We start from the raw sequence: 20,072 nt of genomic DNA, 5'->3' as shown, positions 1-20,072 counted from the left end.
ATTAATTTTGAAAAATGCATTGGTTTTGTGTGTTTCTTTCCACTTTTTATGCATAGTGACTGCCTCTGGTATAGGAAAAGGGTAATGCAATAAGAGAAGACTTCAATGTGAGTTTCCATTTCACATGTAATTTTTTACATCTTACCATGAATAATACTCAGTATTCAATAATTATTTGTATGTCAGAAACATCATGTGTCTTCCATGCAAAGACACATCAGTTATTTGGAACCCAGCACTCTTGATTTTTGTCTGTTTTACAGCAGACTTATGCTCATTCTTTGTTCTATACTTTTCTTTTGCGGGGAACAATAAGAAGTTGTTATTCTAATGTCCAAATAGAAATTGAAAGAGGATGGTAAGAAAGAATGTCAAATAACAAGTAAAGAAGAGATGAGTTGCTTTTTCCTCTACTACATGATCAGGTAACTTGTCCTATGAAGGAGTGGCAGCAGAGCTTTTCAATCATAAAACCATTTCCTGCTGCTTTAGATCTAATTGATCTCTAGGAAGTGTTCAGCTTAAAATCATGTTTTTTTGTGGAAGAGAAAACATGAGGTGGTCAATGCATATATGTGCTGCAGTATTACATATTAGACAGTTTCCATAGCTTTTCTCACTGCTTATTTTCTCCTCAAAACAGCTCCGTGAGGTAAGAATCAATATGTGCATTCTACAGATTATCTAGGTCAGGCTTACAAAGGGTAACTCATTATTCTAGGATCACAGGTAGCTAAGCAGAAGCAGTAATGGTGATCTACCAATTATGATCTTTCAAAATTGAAATCATATTTTTAAGTACTTCCCTTTTCAATTCAGCATAATCAACTAAGGTATAAATTTACATATCTTAATTATTGTAATTTGACATTGCATTTTTCCATTTACACCTACAATAACAAAAAGTAAGAATCTGTGGCAATCCTCCTAACAGCTAGTGACGTCACAGGCTCCTCCATTCCTAGCCACTACCTCACTCAACCCCACCCCAGCTCCTACAAGGCCCACCCCAGCTCCTATAAGAAGCACTCCCCATCCTGGCCATACTGCTTTTGTCTCTCCTTTGTTCAGAGACAGCCCGGCAGATTGTCCCGACATCGTGAGTCCCTAACAGTAAAGGCTTGTTGTGGCCTGTCTGTCTGGTCTTGGGTTTTGGCTTTTATACCTGACACCACTCACCTGCCATTCTTTCCTTGCCTGCCTCTCAACTGGAAGTGGCTGTTTTTGTGGGTGGGGTATAATCTCATTCAGGACCACAGTTTTATTCATTTTTTACATCAAGCTCCCCTTCTTTCAAGGCCTCCCTTTGAGCTGACATTTTCTTAGCATCCCCCTCCACTTAATTTCCAGGAAGCATACATCCTTACTCACAGAAGAAGCACATCTTGGTCCACAGAAAGTGATTCAGAGAGTGAAGCTGGCATAGATCCAGGGCTGCCTCTTCAGTTGGTACCTTATTAAGAGCAGGGTATTATTAATCATTTGCCACATCATCACTTGTGTCATCAATTTTGGTGGCAGGAACAGAAATCAGCAACCCATGTAAGCTACCCTGTATACTTTTCGTTTACCCTCAAGTTACTCATAGAAGTATGGTTTCCTTTTATGCTCTTAGAATGCAAGGTACTCTAGAGGAACAACAAGAGCTGTGAGTTTGTAAGTTTAATGACTATATGAAAGCACTCTTCCAAAGGGGATGACTGAGGAAAGCAAGTGCTCAGATTGCCAATAAAGACAAAAGCTATCTCAATACAGTACACGGTGCTACATTGAAGGGAAACAGGCTTTTTCATATACTGTTAGTGCCAAATTTGTATATACATTTTTTTCTAGGCCTATATTAGAACTTAATTATTTGAATGGCCTTCAATACAGAATCCTGTTTTCATCCACAGGTGAGTTTTAGCTGAAGCTTTAGAAAGGATTCTGAGGGTGATTCTGGTCTGCATCCAGATAAAAGTACCTTTGCTTAAGGGTTCTATCAAAGAGCCACGTGAGTTCCCTGATCTAGAGAAGAAAGGCAGGAAAATTTATGGAGCTGTTTGTTTTAGAAGGTCCAGATCCATTTTTTTTTCACTTCAACTGCTGAAATAACCCTCGTAGGAACACTGTTGCTATGCTCTATTCATCTCTCATGGATGCATGTGACTACAAATCCTGCACTCCTAACGGTAGAGCTGAATGGCAAAGATGTTGCTCACCAGCCCCACTATCAGAGGCAAGGAGAGAGCTTGCCAACCAGGACAGGTTGAGGTTGAGTTGCTGGTGGAAGATCGGTAGCAAGTGTGTCAGGAGTCCATACTGTTAAGGTGATTAAACTCTGTTCTCTTTATGTTTACCTTTCTTGCTGTAGGGAGCCAGGCTTCCCTTTTCCTTGGGAAAGCTTCTGACAGAGCTGGAGCCAGAAGCTCCCTGAAGCTAATGTTTCTTCCATCCTTTATGAAAAATTAAGTTTAAGGAAAGACTAGAACTGTTGCTATGTGGTAGATAAGAGTGGCCCTTGAAAACACAAAGAAAGGAGAAAAAGGGGCGATTTGTCCAAGACAGGTATGAGGAAAGAGGTCTACAGGTATCTCCAGGAGTAGGGACCTAAGCATTTCTCCAATGCTAATTATTGTGAAGGCTTCTTGGTGGTCCATCTAAGATAGTCATCTAGCTGTGAGACAGATTTTACTATTGAGATGAAAAGATGGATAAAGCAGGAAGCAGGGTCCTGAACACACCAAGCCAGCTAGGAGAATGGTCATCTCAGCCTTGAATTGTGTAGGCACAGGAGTGATGGTAGAAGAGGGCTCCCTAGGGTAAATCTGGAGGATACATTCTCACAAGTGGGACTGTCAACGAGCATGATATTAAACATTTGACTAATGAACTTTAAAATTTTTTCTCCAACGTGTCCACAAAAACACAAACTAGCCAGGCATGGTGGTGCACACCTGTAATCCCAGCACTCAGGAGGCTGAGGCAGGAGGACTGCTGTGAGTTCAAGGCCAGCCTAGGCTACATAGTGAGCTCAAGGCCAGCCTGAATGACATTGTGAGACCCTGTCTCAAAAAAAAAACAAACATAAATACAAATTAAGACACTTGGTTTTTAGTATTTGTGGAAATAAGGGATTTAAAAATATTATTAATATTTCCTTATGTTTATAGTGATGTTAGAAAGTTAGATTATTTTTCATTTTCTCTGTCTCTTATTATAAATAGCATATTTCACATGCAAATTTCAAAATCCAAATACAATGGCTCCGTGTACTCTCTCATATTATGCCCTGGAATGATTCTAGTGTTTGCAAAGAAAACTCAATTAATGAGTTTATGCATCCTCTTTAAAGGGAAAATGTGGTCAAGAGAACTCTATACAATGTTGGAAGAGGACAAAATCATACAACTCCTTTGCAGAGAATTTTTGAAACATGTTTTAGAAACAAGAATCCTTTCACCTACCACAGTCTTAGATCTTGACTACATAGAATCATGGACATATATGCCAATGTGGTTTATGGCTTATATCTAGATTTCCCCCCAAAGCCTCATGTATTCATAGGTGGGGATTTTCAGCAGTGGCTGGATCTAGGGTATGTGGATACAGACTAAGTGTGTGTGAAAACTAAATTATTCCACTGATTGGTTTAGCATAGTTCCGGTTGTGGATAATGGGAATGCCCAACCTGGGTGTGGGTGGCACCATCCAATATAATTTTAGCCCGCATGTTTGTGTTTGCTGCCTCCTGTCTGCCCTGCCATGGACTATTTCACCTCTGCCATGCCTCTCTCTCATACTGTCCTGCCTTGGCACCAACCAACTGTGGATTGAATTCTCTTCAAACTGTGAGCTAAAACAGACCTTTCCTCTTTGAACTTATGAGTGGCAGGTATTTTGTCCCAGCAATGAGGAAGTAACTAAGACACATAGTCACAGCAGCATGGCTAAAGACATCAAACCAACCTCCAATCATCTTATCAGATATATCTCAGAAACACTAGTTTTTAGAGACTAAAAAGTTGAAAAGAGAACTTACTGGATGATGTCCCTTATATATTTATAGCGAAAATCATCCGATAATATATATTGCATTATTCTCACAATTCTGTGAGGAAAACCTCATGATTCACAATTTACAAATGACAAATTCACTGATGTAAAATCATGTTTTCAGAATCCTGGTACGAAAGAGGAATAACAATTCTAGCTCTTACCCTTTCCCAACTCTCAGCAGTCCTTCTTTATAGATTAGAGGACTTAAAAACTTGTAGTTTAACATGTTTCTAGTATTGTGCCCACATGGGTACTCACTCAGGCTCTCACTGATTAAGAAGCTGATGCAGCTGGAAATTCAGCTCAGCGGTTTCTGATGCCTGCCTCACAAGCACAAGGTCCCAAGTCCGATACCGTACCAAAAAAAAAAAAGCTGATCCAGATGAAATCTCAGTTTAAGGTTTTATAGGAATCATGGGTCTGATATCAGATTCAAGGCTGGCATTCCTGCCCTTTATCTGTATTGTTTCTTCTTGTGGAGGCTCAATGGGAAACTGATTTTCAGGCCTCAGAGTTTCATTTATAAGGTAAATACATGCTGCTTCTTACTACTACATTTCCTGGCTATCTCTATGGCACTTATACCATTTGGTCTGCATAATTGTCATCACTTCTTTGAGAGGGAAGAGAAAGGTGGATCAGGATGAACATTCCTTGAGACTCTATTATGTGCTGTTTATTCTTCAGGATTTCTAATTTACTCCTCACAACAGTTTTGTAAGGAAAGCATCATGATCCCCCTGTTACAGATGATAAAGGGAGGCAGGCAGAGGCTAAGAAAATATTCCAATATCGCAGGTGAGGTATGGGGCAAGAGTGAGGTCCTAGTTTTTACCTTCAACATGTACATTCTCAACAAGGCAATATTGCCCCCAGGGCTGAAAATTAGTTTTTGGGTATAGAAGGTTGGTAGATATTACAATGATATTTAGCACTACACATAACTACAATAGATATCTAACAGTTCATCCCTCTTATTAAAATTTCACATCCTGGGGAGAAAGGGTATGAAAGGAAGGAAATGTGTGTAAAAGTCCTTCACAACAGAGACAGTAATGAAAGAAAGCTGCTAAACATTGTACATACCCTGCGATCTCTTGTGTAGTTGATGGGCCAGCTGACCTTTGGACCTGGATACGTTATACTCCTTCAACTACACCTCTCTCAATTATGATGATGACGGTGGCGGTGATGATTGAAAGAGATAACTCCCTCTTCTGCCAAGAGACATTCATATGGCACACGTGAAAAGAATGGATTTAAAGGTGAAAGGCAGACAAGTGATTGATGAGAATAACTGATGTTTTCTTTCCAATAGATTAACTATAGGGTAGGAAATTAATGTTAGACTAATGTAACTAAAAGGTACTTTAATTTCCATTTCCTTTAGCCTAACATTTACTCAAGTCACATATTACTTAATATATAATTCAGATCAGATTTTATAAACTTAGGAAAAGTTAAATAAATTAGGGAAATCACATTATGGAGGCCTGCTCAGTAATAGAAACTGGAATTTCTCAAATTCATTTTATCTTGAAGCCACCAGAAACTTATATGCTATTATCTCCTCGGGTGCTCACAAGTAATGCTGCTCAGAATATGTTCAATTTATTTACAAACTTAGCTGTATTAATTTTAAAGTATTATATTAAAAATTTAAAAACATTCCATGGCGATATGAGGAGACTAAAATATATATTTGCAAATTACATACATCTATTATCACGGTATATGAAGCATTCCGAATAATAACCAATATGGAGAAATACCCTAACGATGATGTGGCAGAGGTACGTTAAATATGCTCCCAATGATCTTTGCCTCCTGGTGTACATTCATTGGTATGATCTGTTCCATTGTTTGTGGGCTTTAATTAATGAGTAGGCTCTAACTGATATCTACAGTGCTGTAGTTTGAAAGTGTTGCCCAAAGTTTGTGTGTTAGAAACTTTGATCCTCATTGTGGAGGTGCTGAAAGGTAAGACATTTGAGAGGTGTTTAACTAATGAGGACTCTGTTCTCACAATGCAATTAGTTGTATTATTGTGGACGGGAGGAACTTCCTTATAAAAGAATGAGTCTAGTCTGTCTGTCTGTCTCTCTATCTCTCTACCTCCCTTTATCCAACTCTCCCTCCTCTCTTCCCTTTCTTTTCCCCCTTCTTTGCCCATTGACCATGGAATAATGAAAGAAGGACCTGACCAGATGTCAGCCCCTCAGTCTTAGACTCTCCAACCTACACAGCTGTGAGCCAAATGAATTTATATCCATTATAAATCTCCTAGTCTGTAGTCTTCTATTATAGCACCAAAACAGAGTAAATCATAAAATTGGTACAGACGTAGTGGCGTTTTGCTATATTGTTACATAAACATGTGGAAGTAATTTTGGAACTAACTAGTTCTGAGCAGAAGCTGGAAGAGCTTAGAACAGTCTAGAAAAGTCCTTCATTGGCTGTGAAGGGAGCATAAAGGGCAATTCTGGTGAGGGCTCAAAAGAATGACTGTAGAGAAAGTTTGAGTATTCTTCGAGATTGTGTAAGTGTGGGCCTGGGATGTAGCTCAGAGGTTCCGGCGCCTTCCTTGCAAACGCAAGGTCCCGAGTTCAATCCCCAGTACCAGAAATAAAATAAAATAAAGAAAAGGAACGAGATTGTGTAAGTGGTTATGATCCAAATGTTGGTAGAAATATTGACAGTAAAGGCCATTGTGATGAGGTCTCAAGTGGAAATGAGGAATATTATATTGGATCCTGACATAAAGGTCATCTTTGTTTGAATTGATGAAGAACTTGACTGAACTGTGTCCATGCCCTAGGGCGTTACAGAAGACAGAATTTAAGACCAATAAAATAGAATATCTGGCAGAAGAAATTTCTAAACTAAGCAGTTGTGGTGGATGAATTATTGGTCAACTTGAATGGGAACACCCAGCCGAACTGAGTGAGTGTGGTTCTCGGTGTGGACGATCAACTTGAGGATTGTTGCCAAAAGCATAAAAGGAAAATGGAAGGAGATGATTGCACGCTGTTGATTTTCCTAGAGAAGCTTGCCACAGCTGGTTTTCCTGATATCAACTCAGCTGTAATTGGAGGAGGAGCTCAAGTCCTCACTTGAGCTAGGAATGGCTGCTGTTCTCTTCAGTGCAGCTCTGGTCTTCACCTTGAGCATCATTTCCTGGCTCCAGTGCAGATCCCTCAGCCTTCAGGCACAGATCCTTCACCACACCAGCACAGACATTCTGGCTTCCACCACTGACTTTTGGGCTTTCCCAGTGCAGGTCCTTGATACAGACTCATGGAGGACATTGCCTTGGACTCTAGGCCTTTGGCTGGACTTGTGCAGGACACTGCCATGGGATCCAGGCCCTCAGCTGGATTTTTCAGGCCTCTAGCATGGGGACAGATCTCTTGCACTCTTCTAGGGGTGAATACTGTAAAATAATCCTACAAATTGTGTGTCCTGTATGAAATCTATTCCCTTGCAAAACCCTGACTACCACAGCAGTGTAGGATCTATACCAGTTCTTTTAACTGCATTCAGTAAGATGCAAGAGGAGATACACAATTTAAAAGCAGAATTTTTCATTAAAAGGAAAACATAATGTAAATTTGGAAAAATTAACAGCCTGGCCATGTAAAGAATGAAAAGGCATACAAGGGGCCAGGGATTTAGCTCAATGACACCACGCTTGCCTCACAAATGCAAGGTCCTGAGTTCAATCATCATACTAGACATTTTGTTCATTTCTGACACACTTTAGTGCTTTCCACAAAGGAACTGGGCAATAAGGAATAGCAGGAGTTTCCCCTTCCCACATGGAAGAGTCACAATGGGTAAGAAAAATATTTTTACCTAAGTCTTTTATAACTTGCTTTATTTTGGGTATCACAACCTGAAAACATCCAAGCTTAGTTTGCTAAATTAAGTGTTCAACATATACAACAAGGAGTTCTTTCATTTTGCAAGCTTCTGGAGTTCTCCTTTCCTTCTGCAAAACTTTGACAATTGCTATTTAAAGGGACATGGTACCTTTAGGGGAGAGCTCCTTTAAGAAGATGTTCTAACACTGGACAGTACCTCTTAACAGTTCAGCCTGAAAGTAGGTGTCTAGAGGTAAGATGATGCCAAATCTCATAAAGGAAAATTTGCATGCTGCTGAAGACTTTTAATTTACGATTATGATACTTCTCCAAAGCTTATGTTATAAAAAATGGCAAATCATTTTTAGCAAAAGAACTTGAACTACATCATCTTCATAAAAACGTAACTGAAAAAGTTTTGTTCAATGAAAAGTTTCATTAATAATCTCCATTGTTTGTACGTATCTATTTCTTGCTAATCTACTGACTGGCTATTGTTTTGTGTTTGTTTGGGTACCAGGGATCAAATTCAGGACCTTGCTCTCGCAAGGCAGGTGCAGTGCCACTGGGCTAAATCCCCGGCCCTGGCTATTGTTTAAATATGGGCCAGTCATACAGTGCAGGAACACACCTCTGGAACACAGTGTCAGTAGAGCTAAACTCTTTATTTTTGTGTTTTTAATCTAGTTCACAAATTACAAAGTGTCACAACTTTTCTTGTTGTTCTCAGTTGGTGATACTTGCAAATGCCTGAATTTGGAGATCACATACATGGTAAGGGCAACAATAAGGAAGCAAAAATAAAATAGGCCAAATGGTACACGTGTACCTACTACTATACTCTTCAGCCTTCACTAGGTTATGTGGTCCATTCTCCTCACATGCATAGACTTAAACCCGGTGGAATATAGAAGTGTTAGTCAATGTTTATATCCATAAAATATATATGTAATCTTTACAATGTTGTTATAAAAATAACATAATGTTTAGCACATGAGAGTAGCAAAGATTTAAAATATTGTACTAAATATTGGCAAGTATATGAACAAATAGACATTCATGTTCCATGGGTTGGGTGGGGATTTATTTTGAAGGTCAATTCAACAATAGAAATAGAAATTTGTAAATATCCGTAAGAAAAGCAGCCTCTGAAGTCCATGAGCTGGCCTGACACTCACAGCTAGGCCATGGAGTTCTCTTGTTGTGCATAAATAATTTCACAAAGTATTAAATTAGACAAGACCAACCTATCACTGTGACGTAGCAAGACACAAACAAAGCCACTCTGTAAGCATGTATGAACACAGAAAATACTGTCTGAATCATAAAAATGACAAAATACTTGTATGGCTAGTATCAGTTACTGCTGCTTCTTTCTCAGTAACAATTTTAGCCTTGGCCTAGATATCAAATCATAAAGTCCTCATATTTCTTGGCAGCTTTCAATCTATATCAGAGCTTCACTTCCTTAAACTTTCACACAAATCAGCTAACACAGCTCAAATCCTACAAATCATTTATAAATCCCTCTTTCTGAAGCACCCCATTGATTCTGCAGGATGTGCATGCGCACACACTCCAATAATAAATCCAACTTGTGTAAATACATGCATAATCCAGGTGGCCTTCAGCTAGAAGGCACTGCCATTCATGATCTTCGAAAAAGCAGTTCCAACTTAAGGGGTTTATCTTGCATAAATATTTAAAATGTTGTGAAAATATGAGCAAGAATGTTCATTGTGGCCTTAATTCTCATAGTAAAATAGATCCTATTCTCATCACCAAGGGACTGATTAAATAATATGAAATATAAAAGAATATATGCAGCTGTTGAAAAGCTGTTGCATGAAAACTACATTACTGAGAGAAATTAAAGGAGACCTAAGCAAGTTGAGGTTATTCCAGGGCCAGAATATTTAGTAATGTTAAATACCAGACCTTATTAAATTAATTTACTGATTCAAAGCTATCTTAATGCAAATCCCAGCTGGAGTTTTTGTAGAAATTGAAAAGTTTCTAAAACTCATATGGAAATGCAAGATTAAATAACCAAAATAACTTTGAAAAACAAAAGTTGAAAGAATCACGCTGCCTGATTTCAAAATATTGCAATGTTATAGTAATCAAGGCAGAGCAGCATTGAGATCAAGTTAATTTCAGAGTGGACCAGGGATTTAGATCAGTGGTTCCGCCACCTGCCTCGCAAGCACAAGGTCCTGAGTTCGATCCCCGGTACCAAAAAAAAAAAAAAAAAAGAAAAGAAAAAGATAATTAGATCAATGGAACAGAATCAAGTCCAGAAGTAGATCCATAAATACAGGGACAATCGATTTTTGACAAAATGCAAATGGAGAAAGAAGAGGTTTGTCAGCAAATGGTGCTGGAATACTTGGATATTGTTACGACTCAAAAATGAACTTTGACCTGTAACTTGTATCATATACAAAAATTAAGTTAAAATGGATCACAGCCCTAACCATGAAAATTAAAACTATAAAAGTTTTAGACGTCGGGTGTAGTGGTACAAGCCTGCAGTCCCAGCACTGAGGCAGGAGGATCGCCATGAATGCAACGTCAGCCTGAACTACAAAGTGAAAACTATTTTCTCATAAAACTAGAAAACTAAAAGTTTTAAAAACAATAACGTACAGACTCTTTGTCACCTTGTTCATGCAGATTTTGTATACACAACACTGAAGCCCAAGTGGTAAAATAATTATTAGTCAGTGAAAATTTAAAATATCTTCTCTGCAAAAGACATTTTTTAGAGAATAAACGTACCACAGATTGGGAAAAATACCTGAACAGTATATATCTAACAATGAACTTGTAGCCACTACATATGAAACACTCTTAAAAATAAACAATCCAATTCTTAAAACATGGGCAAAAGATTCACACATACCTCACCAAAAAATTAATGGATGGCAGATGTGTGTATGAAAAAATGTTGAACATCATTAGAGAAATTAAATGCAAATTAGAATGGTGAGATATGGATAAGAGTAAAAGCACTAACCATATCAAGTAGTAGTAAGGATGTGCAGGAACCATAACTCTCATACACAACTGGAGGAATGTACAAATGGTACAAACACTGAAAAACATACCTACCATATGATCCAGCCATTCCACTCATATTTATCTAGAATAAAAGTACACCTCCATAGGAATACTTGTGAATTCTCAGTGGCTTTACTTCTAATAATTAAAATTTGAACATAAATGTCTACCCAACAGTTCAATGGCTATTGTAAAGTCATATAGTGGACTATTACTTGGCAATAAAAATTAATGAACTACTGAGAGACAACATGGATGAAATTCAATTACCCTGAAAGGCCAGATTCCTTACTTCCACAAGAGTACATGCTGTACGATTCCATTTATATTTAATTACAGAAAGTAAAAATATTCTCTATAATCAGAAAGCAGATCAGTAGTTGCCTGGGGTTATGGGGACACAGAAGTGAGATGGATTATAAAGACACATTAAGCAGCTTTCAGGGGCCATGTATATGTTCATTTTGATTGTGCTTATGCTTTAATATACATGTCAAAACTTATCAAACTGTACACTTTATTCCGTTTAATGTATATCAATTGTATCTCAATAAAGCTATTAAATACAAACCACTGTGAGCCAGGTGTGATGGTACATGACTGTGAGCCCAGCATGCTGGGGAGCTGAGATAGGTGTATGATACGAGTAGAAACTTAGTGACTTAGCAAGACCCTGTCTCAAAAATGAAAATATAAAAAATGGCTGGGGGTGCAGCTCAATGCTAAGGTCCTGGGCTCAGTCCCCAGTACTACCCCAAAGCAGGAATAAAATAGCATTTGGATGATAGCTGACCTTGTAGAGAACAGTGTGAGTAGTTTTCCCTGTGAGTTGTGTAGGCCTTTGGACCTAATTCCATCAAGCTAACCTGGGAAAAGTATCTCCAATAGCTGGTTCACCCTGGGAGAGGGTACAACCTTTTGCTTTGAGTTAACAAGGAACTACAAATATGGTTTGTTTGGTTAGGACACCTTGAATTCAAATCAACCTATAATCATTTTACTACTAGTTTCAATAAGCTTTATTAATAGGGGCAGAACAAAATTCAACTTTAAGTCATATAGTGGATATAAAATATGCAAACTGTTAAAAACAAAGCATTTGGTAGATGTGTATAATACTCAATTGGAAAGACAACTGCAAAAGGAAGATATGAGGTACTAAATACGACAGTTCTATTTTTACAAAAGAAAAAATTTATGCATATTGTCTTAGTTGCTTTCTCGTTACTGAGAGACAGTACTCAACATTCGTATCAGTGAAATGGAAAGGTTTATTTTGGCTCAGTTTGTAGAGGCTTCAATCCAGTCAGCTGGCTTAAAGGCAGGAAAGCATGGCAGAGGAGAAACCACCCATGGCATGGCTGGCAGGAGAGAGACAGATCAAGGAGGGAGATACATCCTTCTAGGCTACACCCCCATGGACCCACCTCCTCAGACCAGACTTCACCTCTCAACATCTCGTTTGGCTTTAAACTCATCAGGGGACTAATCTACTCGTGAGTACAGTATCATGCCCCTATGATCCAATCACCTCCCAAAAGCCCTACCTATGAGCACATGAGGCTTTAGAGGTACAACTAGTAAATCATATTTAAGAGATTATGCAATGAAAGATTACAACATTATATAGCAACTATTAAAAGAAGAAAAGCACTAAGCGATTCAAAAGTATTTTACAGAACCATATTTACTGACATGGAAAGATGGTCACAGTATACAATCAGTGGGGGGACAAGTTACAAATCTTTATAGTATGATCTCGTTTTGATTTCTTAAATGAAAATCTCAAAGCATGTACTTGATAGTTTCACACATAAAGACTTCCTCCACAGCTCAGACCAGGTGTTGTAATTCCTTCTGAATCTCATAACCTCAACCAAATTCCTGAAATGTTTTTTGGGCAATAAAGTCTCCCAGGGATCATTATCTTGTAGTTTGAGACAGTAGCCTCTCCCCTTGATTTCTTGTTCTATATTGGTGGAACTTCAGTTATGGGTTCAAATTTCTCCAATTAAGTTTACACTGTTTTAGCTAGTACAAATGTAAACTGGGCTTGCCTGCTAGTGAAAGATTGAGTTCTTTGGACTTTCATTCAAGTGACACACACAATAAATCATAAAAAAGTAAAGTATGATTTTGCAAGAGACAGAAAGCAACTATCTTTTAAATGCAAGGTATGAAACAATGTTTAGAACAATTCCAGGTCTTTAGAATACAAGGAACAGATGGATAGAAAAAGGTAGGATATACATTACTTTACTTCCTTATATGATTCACATCTACATCTTGTTTGTTCAACAAAGTTTTGCATTTCTCAGACAAAGAAGTAGAAACAGCAAATAAATACATGAAAAAATGTTCAACATCACGGGTCATTTGAGAGATGCAAATGAAAACAACGCTGAGATTCCACTTCACTCCAGAAAGAATGGCTGCTATCATGAACTCAACCAATAACAAATGCTGGCGGGGCTGTGGGGAAAGGGGAACCCTGCTCCACTGCTGGTGGGAGTGTAGACTGGTGCAAGCACTGTGGAAATCAGTATGGAGATACCTCAAAGAACTAGGACTGGAAGTCCCATTGACCCAGCTATTCCCCTGCTGGGTGTCTTCCCCAATGAATTAAGAGTCATACCACAGCGATATATGTGCATCCATGTTCATAACAGCACAATTTGTAATAGTTAAAACTTGAAAGCATCCTAGATGCCCATCAACTGGAGACTGGATAAAGAAAATGTGTTTTTTTTATAAGATGGAGTACTACTCAGCCATAAAGAAGGAGAAATTAGAGACATTTATAGCTAAATGGACGCACATTGAGCTGATACTCTTAAGTGAAAAAAATAGGACACACATGTATAAATACCAAATAGTTTCTCTAGGGTGAGAAACTGAAAGTGTAAATAAGGACTAAAATGTACACGAGGTAATGTGAAATAGGAAGAAAAAAGGCAAAGGGGAAGGAAGTGGGAGGGCTAGGGCAAAGGATAGAAGGGAATGGAATTAATCTGAGAAAATGGAAAAATAGGCACAAAATCTTGGTAAATAGGGAGGAATGGAGGGGTTGAAGGGAGGGCTGGGCAAGGGTGAAAAATAAGAACCAAGAGAGACTATGTAAAGGTGCAAATTTCCAATGATGAATGCCATTATATTGTATACCTAAAATGTACCAATGATTAGAATGAATAATCGATAATGCAAAATAGGAAGAAAAGGCCCAAAGGGGTAAGGGTATTGGGAGGGGCAGGGGAAATGAAAGAAGAGAGAGGAATAATGATGTGAAATGGAAAAAATGGAAACAAAGGCTCTGTAAATAGGGAAGGGTGGAGGAGGTGAAGGGAGGGCAGGGAATGGGGAAAAACTAAAGAACCAGGATACATCATGTAAAGCAGTAAGATCCCAATGAGAAATGTAAATGTATTGTACACCTAAAATGTGCCAATAAAAGAATTTAAGGGGAAATAAAAGAATAGTTATTGCCAGAGATGGAGTAGATTGGAGAAAGTAAAAGAGGTTGGCCAAAGATTATAAAATTACAACTATGCAGGATGAATAAGTCTAGAGATTTAATGTACATCATGATGACCACAGTTAATAATATTGTATTAAACACTGAACATTTGATGAGAGTAGAATTCAAGGACTCTCATGTTAAAAAGAATATGCAGGTAGATAATTATGTGACGAAGTTTCATGTAGTAATTTCTTCTCTCCACAAACACACACATATACACGCATGATATTTAACAAATATATACAATTTTTATTAAAACTATATGTGCATAGAAATGTTTATGAAATGCCAAAACCACGAGGTATAACGAAATGCAAATAATAATGAAGACAAATAATATTAATGAAATGATATATCAAAAAAAGAAGAGGAATAACAAAAAAATAGATTTGATCGTATTACTTTTACACCCAGTAAGGATGTAGGAGAAGAGATTTGAGAGGTTATGTAAGGGGGCAGAGAGAAAAAAAGAGAAGAGAAGGAAACACAAGTGAGCATGTGTTTGTGGGGCATAACCTTCCAGGTCACACTTCCAGTAACTTACCTCCAACCAGGCCCCATCTCTTAACACCAAGTCGGCTAAGCCCCCTCATGATAAAATCACCTTCCAGAAGCCTCACCTCTGAACACATAAGGCTTTGGGGGGAATTCCTCATCTAAAGCATAAGACATACTTCAGCCTCACACCCACATTTTGGGAGTGAGAGTGTCTAAGAATGCAAACAAACTGCGAATTCTCGAAGACTGCCTACAGACAGATCTGGGAAAATTTACAACCTCTGCCCAATTCCAGTCCTGCTGTCCTTATCCCACCAAATCCTGGAGCCTCTGTTTTCCTCAGGGCTCCTTGGTGGGGCATCTACTCTGCTCCCTCTAGTGAGGTTCACCTCAAGGTTCTCTGCCAGTCATGAAATTTCAGACTGCTTCCTTATATCCTTCTCCCACTGTCTCTGGCGTTACTAGTTCTTTTTTCTGACTTCACTCAGCTATCTGTAATTTCAGAAGCCTCTGAGTGTTAGAAAGGAGGGTTCCTCAGTTGGTGCAGGCTGTTTCTCTCCCTTCCCCTCCTCACCCTCAGCCCCTGTGCCTGAGAATTGTAATTGCCCTGGGACTCTGAATTTATCCCTCATAGTGATAGCTGATCTGTCTATACTGTAAACGTGTCTCTTCTCAGAGATCAGAACATCAAGACATCAAGACCCCATGCCTGTACAAGCAGCCTACACTTTCTCCCCACCCCCTCTGTCATTATTTTCTTCAGGACTCTATGGACACAGCTGCCTGGACACACTTTTCTAAATCATTGTGCTCAGAGGCTGGCTGTTGCATAGCAACAGAGGCTCAGATCCAAATATAGACACTGGAAGGAGCAGCAGGCCAGGTAATGCTGAAGCTATTTGGAAAGAGGATAAAAAAATTCTATCTCTAAAACAGCCTTCCTCCTCCTCCTGTCAAGCCCTTCTCTCTACCCCTTCCCTATGGACCTAGTCCTATGTGCAGAGCAACCTGTGCTCTGGGCAAAAGGCACCATTGCCTGATCCCTCCATTTTCCAAGCACCGCAGGGTTTCATTAACATGAAAAGTTTCTATTTGCACAGGGCTTGTTTTCCACACAACAGAGGGTGGTCCATCCACAGGACCACCCTGTAATGTAGAGCTGTCAGTCCCCTCCCTTAACAGGAGGAAACTGTTTCATCAAGATATGAAGAACCAGCCTTGCCTATCCTCAAAGGCAGCTTACACTAATTCAGGAGGACGGCACAGAACTGGGATACAGCAAGCCTGAGTTCTAGTTCCAGTTTATGAAATCACGTAAAAATTCTCTAAACAATTGAGGTCAGCATCTCATTGAGACAGAGTTAGTGATCCAGATTCTCACAATCCAGTGTGTGGTCTTTGCCTTGAGACACCAGCCTCTTGATAGATTTCCCTCCAATTTAGGGTGGCTGCTGCATATAATATCTACCTTCTGCTTCCCAACATGCCCCTACTCCCACCAGAAAACTAACCTAATACTTGCTCTCCTCCTAACAGCTAGTGACGTCACAGGCTCCTCCAGTTCCTAGCCACTACCTCACTCAACCCCACCCCAGCTCCTACAAGGCCCACCCCAGCTCCTATAAGAAGCACTCCCCATCCTGGCCATACTGCTTTTGTCTCTCCTTTGTTCAGAGACAGCCCGGCAGATTGTCCCTACAGTAAAGGCTTGTTGTGGCCTGGTCTGGTCTTGGTTTTTGGCTTTTATACCTGACACCACTCACCTGCCATTCTTTCTTGCCTGCCTCTCAACTGGAAGTGGCTGTTTTGTGGGTGGGGTATAATCTCATTCAGGACCACAGTTTTATTCATTTTTTACATCAAGCTCCCCTTCTTTCAAGGCCTCCCTTTGAGCTGACATTTTCTTAGCATCCCCCCTCCACTTAATTTCCAGGAAGCATACATCCTTACTCACAGAAGAAGCACATCTTGGTCCACAGAAAGTGATTCAGAGAGTGAAGCTGGCATAGATCCAGGGCTGCCTCTTCAGTTGGTACCTTATTAAGAGCAGGGTATTATTAATCATTTGCCACATCATCACTTGATTCATCAATTTTGGTGGCAGGAACAGAAATCAGCAACCCATGTAAGCTACCCTGTATACTTTTCGTTTACCCTCAAGTTACTCATAGAAGTATGGTTTCCTTTTATGCTCTTAGAATGCAAGGTACTCTAGAGGAACAAGAGCTGTGAGTTTGTAAGTTTAATGACTATATGAAAGCACTCTTCCAAAGGGGATGACTGAGGAAAGCAAGTGCTCAGATTGCCAATAAAGACAAAAGCTATCAATACAGTACACGGTGCTACATTGAAGGGAAACAGGCTTTTTCATATACTGTTAGTGCCAAATTTGTATATACATTTTTTTCTAGGCCTATATTAGAACTTAATTATTTGAATGGCCTTCAATACAGAAGTCCTGTTTTCATCCACAGGTGAGTTTTAGCTGAAGCTTTAGAAAGGATTCTGAGGGTGATTCTGGTCTGCATCCAGATAAAAGTACCTTTGCTTAAGGGTTCTATCAAAGAGCCACGTGAGTTCCCTGATCTAGAGAAGAAAGGCAGGAAAATTTATGGAGCTGTTTGTTTAGAGGGTCCAGATCCATTTTTTTTCACTTCAACTGCTGAAATAACCCTCGTAGGAACACTGTTGCTATGCTCTATTCATCTCTTCATGGATGCATGTGACTACAAATCCTGCACTCCTAACGGTAGAGCTGAATGGCAAAGATGTTGCTCACCAGCCCCACTATCAGAGGCAAGGAGGGAGCTTGCCAACCAGGGCAGGTTGAGGTTGAGTTGCTGGTGGAAGATCGGTAGCAAGTGTGTCAGGAGTCATACTGTTAAGGTGATTAAACTCTGTTCTCTTTATGTTTACCTTTCTTGCTGTAGGGAGCCAGGCTTCCCTTTTCCTTGGGGAAAGCTTCTGACAGAGCTGGAGCCAGAAGCTCCCTGAAGCTAATGTTTCTTCCATCCTTTATGAAAAATTAAGTTTAAGGAAAGACTAGAACTGTTGCTATGTGGTAGATAAGAGTGGCCCTTGAAAACACAAAGAAAGGAGAAAAAGGGGCGATTTGTCCAAGGCAGGTATGAGGGAAGAGGTCTACAGGTATCTCCAGGAGTAGGGACCTAAGCATTTCTCCAATGCTAATTATTGTGAAGGCTTCTTGGTGGTCCATCTAAGATAGTCATCTAGCTGTGAGACAGATTTTACTATTGAGATGAAAAGATGGATAAAGCAGGAGCAGGGGTCCTGAACACACCAAGCCAGCTAGGAGAATGGTCATCTCAGCCTTGAATTGTGTAGGCACAGGAGTGATGGTAGAAGAGGGCTCCCTAGGGTAAATCTGGAGGATACATTCTCACAAGTGGGACTGTCAACGAGCATGATATTAAACATTTGACTAATGAACTTTAAAATTTTTTCTCCAACGTGTCCACAAAAACACAAACTAGCCAGGCATGGTGGTGCACACCTGTAATCCCAGCACTCAGGAGGCTGAGGCAGGAGGACTGCTGTGAGTTCAAGGCCAGCCTAGGCTACATAGTGAGCTCAAGGCCAGCCTGAATGACATAGTGAGACCCTGTCTCAAAAAAAAACAAACAAAAATACAAATTAAGAGCACTTGGTTTTTAGTATTTGTGGAAATAAGGGATTTAAAAAATATTATTAATATTTCCTTATGTGACATAGTGATGTTAGAAAGTTAGATTATTTTTCATTTTCTCTGTCTCTTATTATAAATAGCATATTTCACATGCAAATTTCAAAATCCAAATACAATGGCTCCGTGTACTCTCTCATATTATGCCCTGGAATGATTCTAGTGTTTGCAAAGAAAACTCAATTAATGAGTTTATGCATCCTCTTTAAAGGGAAAATGTGTGGTCAAGAGAACTCTATACAATGTTGGAAGAGGACAAAATCATACAACTCCTTTGCAGAGATATTTTTGAAACATGTTTTAGAAACAAGAATCCTTTCACCTACCACAGTCTTAGATCTTGACTACATAGAATCATGGACATATATGCCAATGTGGTGTTATGGCTTATATCTAGATTCCCCCTCAAAGCCTCATGTATTCATAGGTGGGGATTTTCAGCAGTGGCTGGATCTAGGGTATGTGGATACAGACTAAGTGTGTGTGAAAACTAAATTATTCCACTGATTGGTTTAGCATAGTTCCGGTTGTGGATAATGGGAATGCCCAACCTGGGTGTGGGTGGCACCATCCAATATACTTTTAGCCCGCATGTTTGTTTGCTGCCTCCTGTCTGCCCTGCCATGGACTATTTCACCTCTGCCATGCCTCTCTCTCATACTGTCCTGCCTTGGCACCAACCAACTGTGGATTGAATTCTCTTCAAACTGTGAGCTAAAACAGACCTTTCCTCTTTGAACTTATGAGTGGCAGGTATTTTGTCCCAGCAATGAGGAAGTAACTAAGACACATAGTCACAGCAGCATGGCTAAAGACATCAAACCAACCTCCAATCATCTTATCAGATATATCTCAGAAACACTAGTTTTAGAGACTAAAAAGTTGAAAAGAGAACTTACTGGATGATGTCCCTTATATATTTATAGCGAAAATCATCCGATAATATATATTGCATTATTCTCACAATTCTGTGAGGAAAACCTCATGATTCACAATTTACAAATGACAAATTCACTGATGTAAAATCATGTTTTCAGAATCCTGGTACGAAAGAGGAATAACAATTCTAGCTCTTACCCTTTCCCAACTCGCAGCAGTCTTCTTTATAGATTAGAGGACTTAAAAACTTGTAGTTTAACATGTTTCTAGTATTGTGCCCACATGGGTACTCACTCAGGCTCTCACTGATTAAGAAGCTGATGCAGCTGGAAATTCAGCTCAGCGGTTCTGATGCCTGCCTCACAAGCACAAGGTCCCAAGTCCGATACCCGGTACCAAAAAAAAAAAAGCTGATCCAGATGAAATCTCAGTTTAAGGTTTTATAGGAATCATGGGTCTGATATCAGATTCAAGGGCTGGCAATTCCTGCCCTTTATCTGTATTGTTTCTT

The 20,072-nt window shown here is 39.4% G+C and overlaps 1 long non-coding RNA gene across 1 annotated transcript in view; it reads right to left on the bottom strand.

Moving 5' to 3' along the window:
- Nucleotides 1-1,346: 1,346 nt before the first annotated feature.
- The window catches only part of LOC147822531 (uncharacterized), a 50,787-nt gene continuing 32,061 nt past the window's right edge, over nt 1,347-20,072 (bottom strand). Inside the window, exons 6-8 of the long non-coding RNA XR_015445593.1 lie at nt 16,934-17,015; nt 5,125-5,255; nt 1,347-1,453 (exon numbers count right to left, since the gene is read on the bottom strand). This is a non-coding gene — a long non-coding RNA (uncharacterized LOC147822531). The remainder of the gene's footprint in view (nt 1,454-5,124; nt 5,256-16,933; nt 17,016-20,072) is intronic.

Source organism: Heterocephalus glaber, unplaced genomic scaffold (assembly GCF_053883595.1).
Source record: "Heterocephalus glaber isolate CG9 unplaced genomic scaffold, H.glaber_assembly_v1.0 deba00001613, whole genome shotgun sequence".
NCBI lineage: Eukaryota > Metazoa > Chordata > Mammalia > Rodentia > Bathyergidae > Heterocephalus > Heterocephalus glaber.
This window is presented reverse-complemented; position numbering and strand designations above follow the sequence as displayed.